The following is a 2,500-nucleotide window of genomic DNA, read 5'->3' as shown; positions in this document are numbered from 1 at the left end:
TATTTTGCATCCTCCGTAATTTCTTTCTTCTTTTGCATTGTGCTCTGGTTTCGCATTCTGTAACAAGAGAATTGTTATTGTTGTTTATTACGTACAAAATCGAATTTTTATCAGTAGTAGCAGTAATAGTAGTAGTAGTAATAGTACTAGTAGTAATAGAAGTTACCACCACCACCACCACCACCACCAGCAACAGCACTGGCAGCAGCAGTAACAGTAGTATTAGTAGTCGTAGTAGTAGTAGTAGTAGTAGTAGTAGCAGTAGTAGTAGTAGTAGTAGTAGTAGTAGTAGTAGTAGTAGTAGTAGTAGTCCACGTCATCACTCTTAGTTCTTCTGTTTCTCTTATGGCACATTATGTGAGCACGCCTTTTTTCGTGCATTTTCGTGCCCTTGGCCAGCCTCCTCGACATGTAAGAAAGAAAAAAATCATCATCATTTTCATGTTGATCATTATCATTACCACCGTCATCACCATCGTCGTCTTTTGAGCAGTATATGCATATGGCTCGTGGCAACACCTGATATCAGCGGGCTGAGCACCGCGCGGCCCTGCTACTTCCCTCAGACAATATTGAAGCGAAATTGCCAATTATATTTCATTTCACATGCAGGGTTTCCATTTCATTATTCACTGTCATTATATTTCTAGAACGTCTTTCTTCCGTGTTACCTGCCGAGACCAAAATGTCTTTGGTTATTATTATTGTTATTACAACCTGCTCACAGCGCCCCGCCCACTGTCAGCACCGGTAGTTCACGAGAAGCGCCGCTCTTCTCGCTCGATTTAGGCACAGTGTAATACCCGTACCATTTTTCTTGGTATTGATTTACTTGTCATCTGAATTGTGCCGCGATAGATTAAATCATTGCTGACCCCGAGGAAATGACTCAGGGAGTTCATTGTGACACACTGGTGCTCCTCGTGACGTTCCGCCTTTTATTACTTTCGCTTGGGACAAACAGGCACCGACGTTTTCAGTGGGTGACACCATTGTATTATTTAACATTATTGTCGTCGTCGTCTTCATCATCATCATCATCATCATCATCATCATCATCATCATTATGACTACTAGCAATAACAGCGGCAGCAGTAGCAGTATTAAAGTAGATAAATGTATGCTATACATTTTTATAGACATGACTTTTCACGTGTCCAATTCCCTTCAGCAAACAATAACGTTTTGTCTTCTCTTTTTTCTCAGGTGTGTTGGTGTCCGTGTGTGGGTCTTCTGCAGAATTTGCTCACATCTGCCGTCGCGTGTAGGCGTTACTGTCTCGGAGCAGGTGAGGCAGAAGGTTCGTTTTCTTGCCCTGTTTTGCCCTTCCTCTTATAGTTTTCCTATGTCAGATTTTTTTTTTTTTCCACCATACTTTGATAATTCATTAAAGCTGCGCTGAATTCAGAACGATATACTTACTACATTGTATATATTGAACAGATCTTACAAGTCCTGCTACCTTGCATAACGAGAGAGTATTAGTATATTTAATGAAGGTGTGTGTGTGTGTGTAATTTATCACTAAACAGAGAACTGTATGATGTAGGGTGTTCCGTGAGAGGTGACGGGAAGAGAGGGAAGGACGTGGTGACAGGAAGCGGATGGATAAAACAGAATGAGGAAAGAAGAGAAATATTAAAGATGAGGACAAGCTTTGGAAAATACAAGAAATGAGGATGATGCAATGATTACATGTATGAATAACCCTTTCATTTATTTTTTATTTATTTTTTTTATCTATTTTTTTTTTGTTTATTTATTTTGTTTGCGAAATATTTCAGAGTTTTCCGCTTGTATGTCTTTTTTCAGTTTTTTTTTTTTTTCCTCGCCTGTCTCGTGCCATTATGGTGGTGGTTCCCTCTTCACTTAATTCTCCCCATATTCTAAGTTTTCGCTAAGCAAGATGTGTTTACTTTCAATCCTCTTTTTCCTATAATTCCTGGTCTTCTACTTTCGCCTCGTCCTTGTACTCGTCCTCCTCCTACTTCTCTTTCTGTTTCTCTTCTTCAGTTTTCTTCTCCACTACCACCCTATTTTCTTCCTTTACTTTCTCCTCTTCATCGTCGTTCTCTTCCTCATAATTCCTGGACTTCCTATAATTCCTGGTCTTCTACTTTCGCCTCGTCCTTGTACTCGTCCTCCTCCTACTTCTCTTTCTGTTTCTCTTCTTCAGTTTTCTTCTCCATTAACACACTATTTCCTTCCTTTACTTTCTCTTCTTCATCGTCGTTCTCTTTGTCATTCTAGTTACCTTTTCTTCATTCTCGCTGTTGCCCTTCTCTTCTTCACCCTCGTTCTCTTTCTCTTCGTCTCTCGTTCTCACTCACATTAGATACACACGTAAAACCCTCTGCTTACTTTAGAATCGTGTGTGTGTGTCTGTGTGTGTGTGTGTGTGTGTATGTGTGTGTTTGTGTTAAGGATTTCTTTTCAGCAATATCGAAGCTTTTTTTTTATAGACTCAATAATTCCCATCCTTGACAAAGTGTGTGTAGCG

At 39.9% G+C, this 2,500-nt stretch overlaps 1 long non-coding RNA gene across 1 annotated transcript in view; it reads left to right on the top strand.

Moving 5' to 3' along the window:
- Positions 1–192: 192 nt before the first annotated feature.
- Positions 193–2,500, top strand: part of LOC135098043 (uncharacterized) — an 11,811-nt gene continuing 9,503 nt past the window's right edge. The window contains exon 1 of the long non-coding RNA XR_010266506.1: positions 193–1,288. This is a non-coding gene — a long non-coding RNA (uncharacterized LOC135098043). The remainder of the gene's footprint in view (positions 1,289–2,500) is intronic.

The sequence above is a fragment of the Scylla paramamosain genome, unplaced genomic scaffold (assembly GCF_035594125.1).
Source record: "Scylla paramamosain isolate STU-SP2022 unplaced genomic scaffold, ASM3559412v1 Contig41, whole genome shotgun sequence".
NCBI classification, from domain to species: domain Eukaryota; kingdom Metazoa; phylum Arthropoda; class Malacostraca; order Decapoda; family Portunidae; genus Scylla; species Scylla paramamosain.
Note: the sequence above shows the minus strand (reverse complement) of the source record. Positions and strands in the feature narration are given on the sequence as shown.